Here is a 17,231-nt window from a genome sequence, read left to right as displayed (position 1 = left end):
TCTCAACAGGGATCTTGGGTTCATGTCGCACTATCTGTAACCCCCGTGACTTGCCTGGGTTTGCAAAACCTCACTTACTGTACTGTCTGGAGACAATACACATCTCTTTAAACTGATCAGTGCTCCTTCCACTCACATTATCAGCCACTTCAGGTCTTGAACAGCAGGTTAGGTGTAAGGATTCGCATTCTAATCAGTAATCTCTAAACTGTCTGTGCTTTATATGCTCTGTCTGAGGCCAGAACTCTCCATTCACCTGACGAAGGGGCTAACCCGAAAGCTTGTGAGTATATTATCAAATAAATAGGTTGGACTAAAACCTGGTGTTGTCAGACTTTTTACTGTGTACACGACTAATGCCCTCTTTAATTGTGAAGCTGGGCTAGCGCTTAATATAAAAAAGGATAACAAGAGTTTTTATAAATATATAAAAAGGAAGAGGCTGGCTAGGGTGAACGTTGGTCCTTTAGAGGATGAGAAAGGGGACCTAGTGGTAGGGGATGGGGATATGGCTAAGGTATTGAATAACTTTTTTGTTTCTGTCTTCACGGAGGAGGATGTGAATAATTTGCCGGGTGTTAGCGATGGAAAGGTGGTAGGACTGGAGGGTCTTAATGACATTACTGTTACTAGAGAGGCGGTGCTCGACAGATTGGAGGGGGCTGATTGTGGACAAGTCCCCAGGACCGGATGGAATGCATCCGAGGGTTCTGAAAGAAATGGCGGAGGTTATAGTGGATGCCTTGGTGGTTATTTTCCAGACGTCGCTGGATTCCGGGGAAGTGCCGGAAGATTGGAAAACGGCTAATGTTACGCCGTTGTTTAAGAAGGGTGCCAGGCAAAAGGCGGGGAATTATAGGCCGGTTAGTTTAACGTCTGTGGTAGGTAAAATGTTAGAATCCGTCATTAAGGAGGAAATTGCGAGGCATCTTGAAGGCAATTGCTTGATAGAGCAGACGCAGCACGGTTTCATTAAAGGGAAGTCGTGTCTGACAAATTTACTGGAGTTCTATGAGGATGTGTCTAGGGTGGTGGATAGAGGAGAGCCGGTGGATGTGGTCTTTCTGGATTTTCAGAAGGCGTTTGACAAAGTACCTCATAAGAGGTTATTGCAGAAGGTAAGGGGACATGGAGTTAGAGGTAGGGTGTTAGCGTGGATAGAGGATTGGTTGTCAAATAGGAGGCAGAGAGTGGGGGTCAACGGGTGCTATTCGGATTGGCGGATGGTGACTAGTGGAGTGCCCCAGGGGTCGGTGCTGGGGCCTCAGCTTTTTACCATTTATATAGATGATCTGGAGGAGGGAACCGAGTGTAGGGTGTCAAAATTTGCTGATGACACCAAGACTGGGGGAACGGCAAATTGTGCGGAGGGTGTGGAGAGTCTGCAGAAGGATCTAGATAGGCTGGGCGAATGGGCCAGGAAATGGCAAATGGAATTTAATGTTGGCAAATGTGAGGTGGTCCACTTTGGTAGGAAGAATGGTAGGAAGGACTATTACTTACGTGGCGAAAAACTGCAGCAGGCGACGGTGCAGAGGGACCTGGGGTCCTTGTGCATGAGTCGCAAAAACCCAGCTTGCAAGTGCAGCAGGTGGTCAGGAAGGCAAATGGGATGCTGGCCTTCATAGCGAGGGGGATTGAATATAAAAGTAGGGAGGTCTTGCTGCAGCTGTATAGGGCATTGGTGAGGCCGCAGCTGGAGTACTGTGTGCAGTTTTGGGCGCTGCACCTGCGCAAAGATATTTTGGCCTTGGAGGGAGTGCAGAGGAGGTTTACTAGGCTGATACCGGAGTTGAGGGGGTTGAGCTATGAGGAGAGGCTGAATAAACTAGGCTTGTACTCGTTAGAGTTCAGAAGAATGAGGGAAGATCTCATTGAGACGTATAAGATGATGAATGGGATGGATAGGATAGAGGTGGAGAGACTCTTCCCGCTCAAAAAAGACAGTAGGACTAGGGGGCACAACCTCAAGATAAAGGGGGGGCGGTTTAGAACGGAGTTGAGGAGGAACTTCTTCACTCAAAGGGTGGTGAATCTATGGAATTCTCTGCCCGTGGAAGTGGTGGAGGCTGCCTCGCTAAATATTTTTAAGAAGCAGGTCGATGGGTTTTTGATAAGAGAGGGGATTAAGGGTTATGGGGAGAGGGCGGGAAAGTGGAACTGAGCCACGACAGATCAGCCATGATCTTATTGAATGGCGGGGCAGGCTCGAAGGGCCAGATGGCCTACTCCTGCTCCTATTTCTTATGTTCTTATGTAATTAAGATTATTGCCTCATGTTTAACCTTGCTGCTTTGTCACTTGCCATCTCAGTTTCGAACTTCCCTGCCTGTCTGCATTAGTCTCTCTTTCCAGCTCTCTGCTTTTCCTTTTTCTCCTTCACTCCTGTCTGTTTGCCCTGGTCTACCTCTCCTGCTGCCTTGCATATCTGATTGCTTTTGTCTATCTCCAAAATCCCGCCTCTCACATGGTGATTCCCTTGCCTGGCCCCCACCCATCCAATTCCTCTCTACGTATCTGCTCGTACCTCTGCCTCTCACACTGAGATCAGTCAGATTGTTACCCTGGCAACAGAGGAAATCCATCAGCAAATATAACTGAAAACGGAAATAACAAGACCACCATCACACTCTCTCAGTTAAGACAAAGATTAACCCAAAACAGTCAGTTTGTTTCAAATTAACTCTGAAGCTGCGATTTCAAAATGGTGCAACTGATATAACAAGACCAAACACTGTGGTTTTATTAAAGTTTAAGGTGACAAAAACTAATCCGCTTGACAGTAAATAACACTTTACCCTAGATAATTGGACTCAGTGCTCAGCACCTCCTTTTCTCTCACTCAGCATTTCTGATCTCACCTGATTATCTTTGTGTACTGTCTACAGGACCAGAATAAATGCAACTTTCTCTCACCTTCCTCTCCAGAGGATATATGGAAGTTCTTTCAATCTCAAGGTCTCTCTCTGGTTGGCACTCTCACAATCTTGTACTGGTTCACCTCTTACAGTTCCGCAGTCCACACCCCTTGCTTACTTCCAGCTGTGGATCTTCTCAACTAATCCAGTATTCATCGGAGATCTGATTAAAGCAGGAGAGGAAAAAAAGTGAGAAATAGTGCCTGGTGATCGAGAACGACAATTCTCTCGCTCCCAGGTCAGCCCATAAACCAGACCCGAAAGACTGTTGGAAGTGTTTCAATTCGAATGACAATTTCCTCAATCCTGGGACAGTCCATCCAGTGAAGCAAACAGGGAATTTCAATAGGAGTGTTGGAAATATTTGAAGTACTGTATTTTCATTGGACACATTAATGAAGGTTACAAAATGTCTCAGCAGCCTATCCTAATTTTCAATCTGGGGTTTCACAGAATCCTGAGAGTGAAGAAGAGGCTCATTTGGCCCATCGAGTCTACACTGACAATCCTGCCCAGACCCTATTCTGGTAATCCCACATATTCACTCTGCTAATCAATTTAGCGTGACCAATCAATCTAACCCGCACACCTTTGGACTGTAGGAGGAAACCCACACAGACATAAGAACTAGGAGCAGGAGCAGGCCATCTGGCCTTTCAAGTCTACTCCGCCTTCAATAATATCATGGGTGATCTTTTCATGGACTTGTCTCCACTTACCCACCTGCTCACCATAACCCTTAATTCCTTTACAGGTACGGAGAGAATGTGCAAACCTCACACAGACAGTGACCCGAGGACAGAATTGAACCCGGGTCCCTGGCGTGTGAGATATCGATAGCAGTCATGATGTAAACACAGTAAAAGTCTGACACGCCAGGTTAAAGTCCAACAGGTTTATTTGGTAGCAAAAACCAATAGCTTTCAGAGCGCTGCTCCTTTGTCAGGTAAGTGGGAGTTCTGTTCACAAACAGGGTATATAAAGACACAAACTCAATTTACAAAATTATGATTGGAATGCAATACTTTACAGGTAATCAAGTCTTAAAGGTACAGGCAATGTGAGTGGAGAGAGTGTTGACCGTCTGGTTAATTCTCTCTCTTCAGCCTAGAATCACCCAGATACACTCTGTTATAATGCTATCTCTGTATTCAGGCTTGATTACCCAGATCTATGGGCGGCATGGTGGCACAATGGGTAGCACTGCTGCCTCTCAGCGCCAGGGACTTGGGTTCAATTTACCGGCCTTGGGTCACTATCTGTTTCGAGTTTGTACATTCTCCCCGTGTCTGGGAGATATCCTCGCACAGTCCAAAGATGTGCGGGTTAGGTTAGTTAGCCATCCTAAATTGACCCTAATGTTAGGGAGATTAGCAAGGTAAATATGAGGGGTTACGGGTAATAGGGCCTAGATGGAATTGTGCTCAGTGCAGACTCAATGGGCCGAATGGCCTCCTTCTGCAATGCAGGAATTCGATGATTCAACGATATGTTCTGTATTCAGACTAGAATCACCCAGATATACTCTGTGTTATAATGTTGTGTCTACTCAGTGTACAATCCCAGATATACCCAGTGTTATAATGCTGCGTTTATTCAGTGTAGAATCACCCTGGTTTACAGAGCGTTATAAGGCTGTGTTTATTCAGTGTAGAATCACCCAGATATACTCAGTGTTGATGCTGTTTCTATTCTAACACTGTTCTCTCACACACAGTGAACAGGCTGGTGCATGCACATTGCCGGCTGTGACATTCTGCGTCACTAAGACCGGAGCTTCGATGCTTTCCATCTCCTCATTGGTGGATCCAGATGTCAATCATTCTCCCTTATCCAATGAGGCTCAGATCTAATAATTCTCATTGGTGGACACTGAATTAAATCCAGGAAATATTGGAGAGAAAAACAGAGCAAAAGAAACAGAGCATGGAAACAGAGGGAGAGAGGATTAAAACCATAAAGAGGCTGAATAAACTAGGCTTGTACTCGTTAAGAGTTCAGAAGAATGAGGGGAGATCTCATTGAGACGTATATGATGATGAATGGGATGGATAGGATAGAGGTGGAGAGACTCTTCCCGCTCAAAAAAGACAGTAGGACTAGGGGGCACAGCCTCAAGATAAAGGGGGGGCGGTTTAGAACGGAGTTGAGGAGGAACTTCTTCACTCAAAGGGTGGCGAATCTCTGGAATTCTCTGCCCGTTGAAGTGGTGGAGGCTGCCTCGCTAAATATTTTTAAGAAGCGGGTTGATGGGTTCTTGATAAGAGAGGGGATTAAGGGTTATGGGGAGAGGGCGGGAATGTGGAACTGAGACACGACAGATCAGCCATGATCTTATTGAATGGCGGGGCAGGCTCGAGGGGCTAGATGGCCTACTCCTGCTCCTATTTCTTATGTTCTTATGTTCTTAAGAAAACTGTTCAGGGAGACAGAGTTCTTCCCTTTCTTCCAAACACCTTGTGACTCACTCTCTCCCTATCACTTCAATCTTCCCCAGTCACTTTTCCTACTCTCCACCGTTTTGATCCACGTGTGGGACAAGATTACTTTTCATTGATCAGACTCTGTTCCAACATCAACAGGAGTTAATTGAGGAACCTCATCCCATCAAGGAATCACATCAGGTATTTACAAACTTACAGGAACAGGAGTTAACTGAACACTCCCGAATGTTTGTACTTTCATTCAATGAGATTATTGTTCATCTGTTACTGAACACAATCTACCAGACTGACAATTCACTGAACATCCACAGCTTAGTTTGCTCAAAATTACTACAAATTTCAAAAACTGTAAATTTGTACAAATGTTTTTGTCTAACCACTGCAAACTACAATTCATTCTCCCTCCACCTCCTCACTCCATCTCGACCTCCCCCTTGTTCTCCCCCCAACCCCAAACCCGTCCCTTCTCCCTCCATCACTCACCCTTCCCAGGGGAGCAGCAACAGGAAAGCCCTCTGCTCTTTGCTAAAATGGTCGAGGGGCAACTCTGCAATGTGACTGACTGTTGGCATCAGAGGGAAAGGTTCAGAGATTGAGATGCCAGTGACATTTTACATCTTACAGTCAACATCTTAACCAAATAAACCAAATCAACAAGTTGAAGCATCAATTAAAATGTCGCATCATAAAAATGAACAGAATCTCAAAGTAAACTTAAAAAAAAACTGATGAAAGGAGTTAAAAACATAGTCCAATTCCTGCAATGCCCCCATGTAAGGAAAATCTCTATGTTGCCAGCAGAGATCGCACGCTCCCTTTCACCTGGCAGTAGATGGGTAAACAGTCGGGACGGACGGCCCACTCAGCTCGGACCGATTAATGGCCAGCTTGGCCAAGCCCAGGAGCAGGCACGTGAGGAGATTCTCCTCCATAACGGGTGCCCAAACATCAGCACTTGGAGTGGAATTCCCATCAGGAAACTAAAAATGAAGTTAGCCTTTGACAACTCACAGATTTGTCTATCGACTCCACGAGGTTGCAAAAGTTACAGATGTATTTTTGGTCTATGAACCAACTCAACCTGTGATTGTATGATGTTGCTGCATGTAAAACCCTCCACCCTAGGTCCTGATGATAAAGGGGGAGGACTCACAAACGAATGGCCATCTACTGGGGACCATAGCCGACAAACAGCAACAAGACATGTCAGGGTGTGTCCAGACTGCAGACAAAAGCAAGGAGAAATTTACACAATTGAAGCCCAGAAAGGGCAAAAGGATGGGGAGGGGATTTCCATGAGGCACAGACATTGTGGGTGTCAGTCCGTCTCTCTTTCTCTGTCTTTAGAGATAGAGTTTGGGATTTGGGCTGCTGTGACAATACACGTGTTGCACAATGAAAGTGCACATATCCTCGTATTTAATCAAGCTCTCAGTCAGTTTCCTTCCATTTGCTGAACGTGCAGCTGTAAAAGTAATTTAGTTTCCTGTTCTGCAAATGTTCATACTGGGCCCAGACTGATATAACTGAGGTTGCTGTCTTTACGCATACAATTTAGATGGTGTTCACACATACAAGGCCTGGGTTGTAATAACTGGGATCTTTCTATGAAACAGAGAATCATCCAATTGTTGCAATGCAGGAGGAGGCCATTTGGTCCATCCAGTCTGTACCGACCACAATCCCAGCCAGACCCTATCCCAGTGTTTACCCTGCTAATCCCCCTGACACTGAGCAGTAACTGATCCTGCCCAGTCTCCCTATGCTGCTGATGTTTGGAGAGTGTGAGGAAAGGCTCCCCCCCGCAGACACGGGGACAATGTACAGACTCCACACAGACACTGAGCCCAAGGCCGCCAATTGAAGCCGGGGCCTCCCTGACGCTGTGAGAGCGCAGCACCAACCACTGAGCCCCCACCGTGCCGCCTCACAGTGTAACTGACCATCCCCCCGGCTCTGTTAATATTATACAGAGACACGCTGTATTTACACAGTAAATCACCATTTTAATCCTGAAGCTGAATGTTGAACCTTTTTCTGGGCCGTTAATTCCTTACCGTTATTCACAAATCCCCGCACTGACAAACGGCACTGTGCCTGCGCGCACCCTCCCAGAGTGAAGTCCGCGCTCTCGGGGCGACAGCCGCTGGTTTCAGACCCGCCCATTGTTCAAATCCCAGTCACGTGACATCAGACAGCTGACACCCTCCCCCCCACCGCGCACAGAAACAGTTTAACGGCCCCTTTACACCATGTCACCGAGTGGGCCGGGACCTCACTCTGTGAACATTCCTCATTGGTGGTTTCTGTGAGGAGGCGCGACTGTGTGATGGGAGCCCGTCTCAGAGTACCTGCTCTTTACATTGAGGTACGCCTTGTTACCGTATGGCGGTGGAGGTTCCCAGTGGAGATCCCCCTCCAAAAGGATCCTCTTCCAATACATTGGGAACCTGGGGTGGAAGCTAGTGCACACAGCAGTACCATGCAACAGTAAATTGTACTGATTCACCGGCTCACAAGAAACCTGCCCTTCTTGTGACCTTCATTCAATGTCTACATTCAATGTCTTAGGCTGCACTCCCTTTTGGTTACCCCAAATAACTTTGATGCTCAGTTTGCACTTCAGTCCCACGTTCCTGATTTACAGACACCTGGTTCAGGGGGGTGGGAGTGATGGAGGCAGAGGGACCTCCTTGTGAAGCTGCTCCTGGGCCTGGATAGATTTACCATAAGCAGATCCAGGCAGAGGACAACCAAGAGGATAATCCCACCCGACTCTGTCTCTCTACTGCAGCTACATACACGGCAGGGTGTCCCTGGAGAGGGAGCAGGGGCTGGCATCCATTATCAATCCCTTTAATCACATTTTGATTTGTTGTTTTAAGTTTTCTTTACACTTTACTTTATTTTGTTTGGGGTGACTCCCGTCTTTTTAAGGGGTCTCTGCTTTTATTTTGTCCCTCAGTTTAGCTGATTTATTTGGTTTGCCAATAGGATGTCTTCACCTGTGCGTTTGTTGGAAGGAAATTGGGAGCACAAATAATTCACTCCAATGGTTTCTGTCCCTGGCTGTTACTCAGGGTCACCCAACTGATTTTACACTTCCATCTTCAAGAACTAAGGCTCATCTCTCACCACACTACTAATGCCCTCTCTAATATACACAAATTGCCCCCACCACTAGCTGCCTGTTTTTTTTATCATTGCTGCTTCCTCACTTCACATCTCCATTTCTATTTCCCCGTGTCTGCAGTAATGTGTCTCTCTCCAGCTCACTGTTTTTCCTCTTCTCCCTTACCACTGTCTGTCTCAGTGTCGGTTCGCCCTGGCCCCTCTCTCCTTTCTGATTAACATATCTGATTGCCTCTGTCTATCTCCAGAATCTGCCTCACACGTACTAATCCCCTTCGCCTGGCCCCCACCCAGCTGGTTTCTCTCCACTGGTTGGTGTTCACAGCTCTGCCTCTGGTACTGAGATCGGTCAGATTGTTACCCTGGCAACAGAGGAAATCACTCAGCAAAAATAACTGAAAACGGAAATATCAAAACCACCATCTCACACCCTCAGTTCAGTTAAGAGGAAGATTAACCCAGAACAGTCAAACCAGTTCTGTTTAACAACGAAATTGCAATTCCAATATTGCATGTTTTACATATCAAAACCTGACACCATAGGGGGTTTGTGAAATTCAGGCCCGGTGTTTCCTGAGACACAAACTGCTCCAACTTCATCATACATCACACAGCCTTACACTGGATAATTGTGCTTGGTGCTCAGACTCTCCATATCTCACTCAGCATTTCCCACCTCACATTATAATCGTTTTGTACTTGCTACAGGACCAGAGTAAATGGAACTTCCTCTTACCTTCCTCTCCAGAAAATATATGGAAGCTCTTTGAAAGTGAAGGGTTCTCTCTGGCTGTAGCTCTCACAATACTGTGCTGGATCACCTCTTGCAGGCCACAATCTCTGCTTAAATGCAACTGTGGATTTTCACAATTAATCCAGCGTTTCCCCGGAGATCTGATTTTGCCAAGAGAGAAAGTGAGTCAAATACTGCCATTGTCAATCAAAATGACAATTTAGCCCACAAACTGGACATCAAAAGATGCTGAAGGGGAAGCAGGACTGTTGGAAATGGTTCAATTACAGTATTACCATTCAACATATTAACAAAGTTTACACACTGATCTCACTGACTCCATCCTCCCCGGGTTACACAGTTTTAATACTTTCCCCATTTTTCTGTCCCGAGACTGTTAACATTTTGTGTGAAAAGCGGAAATTGGCTATTTGCTCTCCGGGCTGAGGATATATATACAGAAACAGCGTGGTTTTGAAAAGTGTAACAGGAGGTATACTAAGTGTTATAATGCTGTGCTTATTCAGACTCGAATCACCCTGATATAGTCTGTAATAATGCTGTCCATATTCAGACCAGAATCTGCACGGTGACACGGTGGTTAGCAGAGTTCGATTCACGGCTTGGGTCACTGTCAGTGTGGAGTTTGCACATTCTCCCCATGTCCATGTGGGTTTACTCTGTGCGCTCCGGTTTCCTCCCACAGTCCAAAGGTACACAGGTGAGCTGCATTGGCCATGCTAAATTGCCCCGTAGTGTCAGATGGACTGGCTACGATAAATGAATGGGGTTGTGGGGTAGGGCCCGGGTGGGATAGTGGTCAGTGCAGACTCGATGGGCCAAATGGCCTCCTCCTGCACTAATGGTCTCTATGATTATAGAATCACCCAAATAGTCTCAGTGTTATAATGCTCTCTGTACTCAGACCACAATCATCCAGATATACTCAGTGTTGATGCTACATCGAAAGCTTTTCCCCAGGGTGAAAGAGTCAATTACTAGGGACTATAGGTTTTCGGTGCAAGGGGCAGGGTTTAAAAGAAACATACGAGACAAGTTTTTTTGCACAGGTGGTGGGTGCCTGGAACTCGTTGCCAGGGGAGATAGTTGAAGCGGATACAACAGTGACTTTCAAGGGGCGTCTTGACAAATACATGACTAGGATGGGGATAGAGGAATATGGTCCACGGAAAAGTTATTTTTAGTTCAGGCAGCACGGTCAGTGCAGGTTTGGAGGGCCAAAGGGCCTATGTCTTTGCTATAATTTTCTTTGTTTTTTTTTCCTGTGTCTATTTTCTAACTGTTTCCTCTTGCACTCAGGCGGCAGGCTGATGCACGCAGAGACTGGAGCCACACTATGGTCATGCACATGCCTAGTGCTGGTCATGATGGTCTGTGCACATCTGTTAACACCAAGACCGGGACATCGATGCTTCCCCTTCTCTGATTGATGGATCTAAGTGTCAATCACTCTCCCTTAAACAGCGAGGAAGCTCAATCTCATTATGGTCACTGATTGGCACAAAAGAAAATCAAGAAAATGAGAGACAAAAACAGAAAAAAAAGTAAACAAAAAGGGGAAAGAAACAAGTAACACTTCCAGCATAGAGAGAGATAGACAGAGAACAGTTCAAAGAGGTAAGTTTTAAACAGAAATTGATAAAGCCTCACCTTGTGCAAAGATCCATTGGTGTCCATGGCACCAAGGAGTTCCTCCCTCTTTTCCTTCCAAACACCTTGTGACTGACTCCCTCCCTATCTCTTCAATCTTCCCCATTCACTTTTCCTAATCTCCACTGCTCTGACCAATTGTGTGGGACAAAATTACCTCTCATTGATCAGACCCTGTTCCAACATCAGCAGGAGTTAATTGACGAACCTCACCGCATCAAGGAACCACACCAGGTATTTACAAACTTACAGGAACAGGAGTAAGTGAACGTTCATTTTCATTCAATGAGGTTATTGTGTTCAGTATCGGGTGAACAATCTACCAGGTTGATAATTCACCAAACATCCACTGCTCAGTTTGCTGAAAATTGTTACAAATTTCACAAGCATAATTTTGCACAATTTGTTTTTCTCACCACTCAAAACCACAACTGGTTCCCACCTCCACCTCTCACTCCCTTTCCCTTCTTCTCCCACCTTTTCCTTCTCCCTATTCTCCCTCCCAGGGGCGTAGCAGCTGCTGACACAGGAAAACCTTCTGCTCTTTGCTAAAACGAGAGGGACATTTCTGCAAGGTGAGTTAGACTGTGGAGCACGAGCATGTGAGGGAAAAGCTCAGATTGAAATGCCAGTGAAATTCTGCATCTTGCAAGATGCATCTTAACAAAATAGACGTGAACAACAAAGGGGTAACTTAAAATGTGGCTTCTTAAAAATGAACAGAATCTCAGAGAAAACTTAAACAGAGCAAAGTATGATGAAATGAGTTCAAACACACTCAGGTGCCCACTGTCCCCACCAGGTAATGAAAACTTTTATGTTTCAGGGAGATGGCACATTTTCCCATTCTAGGGACACCTGGCTGGGAACATAGCTGTCAGATCACTGATGACAAGGCAGCTCTGGCAGGTGAAGACTTAGAAACTACCATTATTATAAGAGAGGTATGTTGGGCAAGCTAATGGGTTAAAGGCAGACAAGTCTCCTGGCCCTGATGGAATGCATCCCAGGGTACTAAAACAGATGGTGGGGAAAATAGCAAGTGCATTATATGGTAGGGAAAATGCTTGAATCTATCAAGGAAGAAATAGCAAGACACCTGGATAGAAATTGTCCCATTGGGAAAAACGCAGTATGGGTTCATGAAAGGCAGGTCACATTTGACTAATTTGGTGGTATTCTTTGAGAACATTACGTGCTCAGTGGGCAATGGAGAACCAGTGTATGTGGTTTATCTGGATTTCCAGAAGAAATCTGACAAGGTACCGCACCAAAGGCATAAAGGTGTGCAGTGTTACGGGTAATATAATTGACAGAGGATTGGTTAACTAACAAAGAGCGTGGGTAAATGGGTGTTTTTCTGATTGGTGATCAGTGACTAGTGGTGTGCCTCAGAGATCAGTGCTGGGACTGCAATTGTTTACAATTTACATTTGGAGTTGGGACCGTGTAGGATATCAAAACTCGTAGGTGACACTATGATGAGTGGCAGAACAAAGTGAGCAGAGAGTGCTGAAAGTCTGCAAAGGCATATAGATAGTCTGAGTGAGTGGGTGAGGGTCTGGCAGATGGAGTACAGTGTTGGTAAATGGGAGGTCATCCATTTGGATAGGAATAAACTCAAAATGGACTATTATTTAAATGGTAAAAGATTGCAACATGCTGCTGTGCAGAGACCTGGGTGTTCTTATGCAAGAATCACAAGTAATTTGTTTTCACGTGCAGCAGGTAATTTAGGCAAATGGAATTTTGTCTTTCTTTGCTGAAGGAATAATGTTTAAAAACAATGAGATGACATTGCAGCTGTATACGGTGCTGGTGAGGCCACACCTAGAACACTGTGTACAGTTTTGGTCCCCTTCCTCGAGAAAGGACATATTGACCAGGTGCAGAGGAGATTCACTAGGTTGATTCCAGAGTTGAGAGGGTTGGCTTATGAGGATAGACTGAGTAGACTGGGGCTGTACTCATTGGAATTCTGAAGAATGATCTTACGGAAACATAAAAGATTATGAAGAGAATAGACAAGAGCAAGGAAGTTGGTTCCACTGGCAGATGAAACTAGAACTAGGGGGCATGGCCCAAAAAATAAAGGGAGCAGATTTAGGACTGAGTTGAGGAGAAACTCCTTCACACAAAGTATTGTGAATCTGTAGAATGCCCTGCCTGGTGAAGCAGTTGAGGCTACCTAATTGAATATTTTTAAGGCAGGGATAGATAAATTTTGGAATAAAAGGAATTAAGGGCTATGGTGAGCGGATGAGTAAATTCAGCTGAGACCACGAAAAGATCAGCCATGATCTTACTGAGTGGCAGAGCAGGCTCAAGGGGCCACATGGCCTATTCCTGATCCTAGTTCTCATGTTCTTATGTTGTGTTCTTATAGTTGCAGTAGATGGGTGACTGGACAACCCACTCAAACTCCCATTGCCTGGACCTAGATCAGTCCACCCTACCAGACATCAAAAGAAGATTCAACAGGAGTGTTAGAAATGTTTTCAATTACTGTATTCTCAGACACATTAATGAAGTTCACAAACTATCTAATCTCACTGGCTCCACCCTCCCCGGGTTACACACTGTCTGATCTCCCTGACCCCATCCTCCCCACGTTACACACTGTCTGATCTCACTGACTCCATCCTCCCCGGGTGACACACTGCCTGACCTCACTGGCTCCATCTTAGCCAGAATGAAAGTGGAAATTCATTTCCACTTTCATTCTGGAAAGACCATTTGTCCTGGTTCCCTTCTGTTGACACTATTGTTAAGAAACCAACGCCTCATCAGAAGACAAAGGAAATTTGGCATGACTCTTGCCAACTTTTACAACTGCATCACAGAAAGCATTCTTTCAGGTTGTATCAAAGCTTGGTTTGAATCCTGCTCTGCCTAAGACCACAAGAAACTTCAAAAGGTTGTGGATATAGTCAAATCCATCACACAAACCAGCCTCCTATCCATTGACTCTGCCTACACTCCCTGTGCCTCGGCAAAGCAACCAGCATAATTCAAGGACACCACTGAACCCCAGACATTCTCTCTTCCACCTTCTTCCCTCGGGAAAAAGATATAAAAGACTGAGGCCGTGTACCAACCAACACAAGAACAGCTTCTTCCCTGCTGTCATCAGACTTTTGAATGAACCTACACTGTATTAAATTGATCTTTCTCTGCACCCAAGCTGTGCCTGTAACACAACATTCTGTACTCTTTCATTTCCTTCTCTATAAACAGTATGCTTTGTCTGTATAGTGCACAAGAAACAATACTTTTCACTGTATGCTAATAAATGGGACAATAATAAATCAAAATCAAAACAAAACGGTGTTGCCCCTTGTTAGACATGCCAGCTAACTTCTAGTGATCCATGCAATGAAACACCTGGATCTCCCTGTACTGAACTCACCTGCAGTCTGTCTCCTTTTACAGAACAATCTGCCTTTTGATTCCACCTATTTGAAGTACATGACCTCACACCTGTCCACATTAAATTCCCCTTGCCAAGTTTTCACCTAGTCACCCAGTCTATCTGTATCCCTTTGCAGCATCACAATATCCTCATCACAACAGACTCTTCCAATAAACTTGGTATCATCGGCAAATTTGGAAACCTTCTGTTCCTTCTGCCAGGTCACAAAACAATTATCAGCCAAGAACTGATCCCTTCGGTGCTGCACTAGTTATACCTTTCCTGTCTGAAAAGGAGACATTTATTCTAACTCTGATTTCTGTCTGACAGTTTTCAATCCGTGCTAACACACTTCCTCCAATTCCATGAGCTTTACCGTGATGTACCATCCTGTTATGCATCAACTTGTTAAATACTCACACAGGGCCCAGACTCAAATAATGGAGAGAGATCTGGTGCTGTGTTCACTCAAACAAGCGCTTGATTGTAGTCGCTTAGATGGTGTAGCACAGTGTTTACACACACAAGGTCTGGATTGTAATAACGGGGATCTTTCTATGAAACATAGAATCATACAATTCCAGCAGTGCTGAAGGAGGCTATTTGGTCCTGCACTGACCACAATCCCATCTAGACCCTATCCCCATGTTTACCCTGCTAATCCCCCTGACACTGAGGAGCAACTTAGCATGGCCAACGCACCTATCCTGCTCATCTTTGGAGAATGGGACAAAAGCCCTGCAGACACAGGGAGAATGTGCAGACTCCACACAGACAATGAGCTAAGACCGGCAAAGTCAGGGAGGTGAAAGTTACACAGTAGAAGCCCAGACGGGCACAAGAGTGGGGAGGGGATTGCCATGAGGCATAAACATTGTGGGTTCTCTCTCTCTCTCTACAGATAGAGTTTGGGATTTGGGGCTGTTGTGACAATACATGTGTTGCACTGTAATTGTGCACATAACCTTGTTTTCAATCAAGCTCTGTCAGTTTTCTTATATTTGCAGAATGTGCGGCAACTTAAAAGCAATTTAGTTTTGTTAATTCTGCAAATGGTCATACAGGGCCCAGGCTGAAACAGAGAGATCCGTTACTGTGTTCACTCATACAAACACTAAATTGTAATAATTTAGATGGTGCTGTACAGTGTTTAAACATACAAGGCCTACCTTGTAATCACTGAGATCTTTCTATGAAATATAGAATCATACAATCACCACAGTGCAGAAGGAGGCCATTTGGTCCACCAAGTCTGTACTGAACACAATCCCATCCAGGCCATATCCACATAATCATCCAACCTAAGGAGCAATTTAGTACAGCCAATCACTTTTCTTATTTTACTCTGCCCTACCTATTCCCTCCCCGCTCTGCTCCCACATCTTCATCTGTCACGGCTTATCCTCTGCTTTCAGCTTCTCTGCCGTTTGGCCATTCACACCCTTTACTCTCTCTGTGGATGGCCATCGGCAGCCCTTTCCTCTTGGTTTTGTAACTATGATCTTTCATTCCCTTCCCCTGCAGTATAGACATCTCCCACTTTCTATGTCTTTTAGCTTTGATGTGGAGATGTCGGCGTTGGACTGGGGTGGACACAGTAAGAAGTCTCACAACACCAGGTTTATTCTGAAGGAGAAGGAGCCACACTCCGAACGCTCGTGCTGCCAAATAAACCTGTTGGACTGTAACCTGGTGTTGTGAGACATCTTACTGTTTTAGCTTTGACACAGAGTCATCTCAGCTCGACCGTTAAGCCATTCTCCCACCTTTTTCAGATTTTCCAGCATTTTCTGTTCTGGTTTCAGATTCCAGCCTCCGCAGTAATTTGCTTTTATTGTGGCCAGTGTCCTTACGCTGCTGCTCCTACAAGGCCTGGATTGTAATAACTGGGATATTTCTATGAAATATAGAATCATCCAATTGTTGCAATGCAGGAGGAGGCCATTCAGTCCATCCAGACAGATCCTATCCCAGTGTTTACCCTCCCCCTGACCCTGAGCAGTAACTGATCCTGCCCAGTATCCCTATGCCGCTGATGTTTGGATAGTGTGAGGAAAGGCTACCCCCGCAGACACGGGGACAACGTGTGTGTGTGTATATATATATATTGTTTTAAACTTTATTCCAATCCAATCAAGTCAAATTAAACCCAATTCAGAGTCCCAACAAGTTGGGACATTCCCGATCCAAGCTGACAAGACAGGGCTCTCACCTCCTGTCTTGGGCTTGATCTACATGATCCCAGCTGATTGGAGTAGGTGTAACTCCTCCTCCAGGGCTTGATCTTATTTGCATCTTAGCCAAAAGGCCAAGATGCCACTTTAAAAAATTGCTTCAAATGAAGCTGAAATGTAACCTGATGACTTCAACCAAGTGCAGCATATCAATACTACACTTGATCTTAGCCAAAAGGCTATATACGCTCACCAACCACTGAGCCCCCACCGTGCCGCCTCACAGTGTAACTGACCATCCCCCCGGCTCTGTTAATATTATACAGAGACACGCTGTATTTACACAGTAAATCACCATTTTAATCCTGAAGCTGAATGTTGAAACTTTTTCTCGGCCGTTAATTCCTTACCGTTATTCACAAACACGCAAATCCCCGCACTGAGAAAACGACACTGCGCCTGCGCGCACCCTCCCGGGGTGGGGCGGCGGCCGCGGGCATCCCGCTCGCCGATTGGTCAGAGTCCGGTCACGTGACGTCAGACCGCCCCGCCCCACGCGGAAACCGTTTAACGGCCGCGTCTCGCCACGTCACTGAGTGAGCGGGACCAAATGCTTCTGTATTCTTCATTGGGTCTTAGCGCTGTCCATCAGATGGACACAGCCAGTAGGAGCCCGCTCCAGCAGAATGATTGACAGCTGGTCTGGGTGGACTCAGGCAGATTGTGATGAGTCAGTGTCCTGGCTGG

General features: G+C 45.6%; 1 protein-coding gene across 2 annotated transcripts in view; it reads right to left on the bottom strand.

Moving 5' to 3' along the window:
* Window positions 1-16,988, bottom strand: part of LOC145337395 (NACHT, LRR and PYD domains-containing protein 3-like) — an 87,651-nt gene extending 70,663 nt beyond the window's left edge. For both annotated transcript variants that reach the window (XM_080182173.1, XM_080182172.1), the window contains exons 1-3: window positions 16,895-16,988; window positions 9,231-9,388; window positions 2,917-3,081 (exon numbers count right to left, since the gene is read on the bottom strand). The gene's annotated coding sequence lies outside the window, so the exon portion shown is untranslated. The remainder of the gene's footprint in view (window positions 1-2,916; window positions 3,082-9,230; window positions 9,389-16,894) is intronic.
* Window positions 16,989-17,231: the final 243 nt, after the last annotated feature.

Source organism: Carcharhinus amblyrhynchos, unplaced genomic scaffold (assembly GCF_965287045.1).
Source record: "Carcharhinus amblyrhynchos unplaced genomic scaffold, sCarAmb.v2.hapA scaffold_48, whole genome shotgun sequence".
Classification (NCBI taxonomy): Eukaryota; Metazoa; Chordata; class Chondrichthyes; order Carcharhiniformes; family Carcharhinidae; genus Carcharhinus; species Carcharhinus amblyrhynchos.
The sequence above is the reverse complement of the archived record's forward strand: the minus strand, read 5'-3'. Positions and strand labels throughout refer to the sequence as shown.